Raw genomic sequence first — 568 nt, forward strand, 5'->3', positions numbered from 1 at the left:
CAGCAATTTCTCATTTTAGTTTCTTGCCCTCAAGTGTGACTATCTGCTTTCCAAACTTCTCTGTAAAACATTTTCTGTCTGCAATATCTGCAAGCGACTGGAACTCCAGGTCATGTTTGATACCTGTAGAAGAGACAGCAAATTAGTTTTCATCGTTTGACGCTGTGGACTTGTATGTGTGAAGATGGATGATTACCGTTCATTGCATTTTTTAAGTACTGCTTGGAGCTCGAGTATAGAATTTTATCATGGATACTTGCTTCATCAGGAGCCCTGGAATGAGGAGAAATCATTATTCACTTTCCATTTCCAAGGTAAAAACAAATGTCTCTTCATCATGTGGGCATGTCTACATTAGAGCTAAACTCCTTTCTGTATAAACACAAAATGTTAAAATTATTGTGAGGTCAGTTGAAAGTTCTGCGATTTAGTCAGTCGATGAAGTTAAGCAAGGACTGGGACTGTTGACAACCACCATTCACTTTGAGGAACTGCTCTGTGAAAGTGTGAAAAATCTGTTAAAAGTCAAAAGTTCATCCTTCATCAACTCAACCAGCCCCTCAGTCAC

The 568-nt window shown here is 38.9% G+C and overlaps 1 long non-coding RNA gene across 1 annotated transcript; it reads right to left on the reverse strand.

Moving 5' to 3' along the window:
- Window positions 1–27: 27 nt before the first annotated feature.
- LOC103399628 (uncharacterized) lies at window positions 28–560 on the reverse strand. The gene is made up of 2 exons (XR_523670.3): window positions 197–560; window positions 28–123 (listed from the first exon to the last, which is right to left on the reverse strand). It is a non-coding gene; the product is annotated as an uncharacterized LOC103399628 (long non-coding RNA).
- Between the last annotated feature and the right edge of the window lie 8 nt (window positions 561–568).

The sequence above is a fragment of the Cynoglossus semilaevis genome, unplaced genomic scaffold (assembly GCF_000523025.1).
Source record: "Cynoglossus semilaevis isolate Cse_v1.0 unplaced genomic scaffold, Cse_v1.0 C18885868, whole genome shotgun sequence".
Taxonomy (NCBI): Eukaryota; Metazoa; Chordata; class Actinopteri; order Pleuronectiformes; family Cynoglossidae; genus Cynoglossus; species Cynoglossus semilaevis.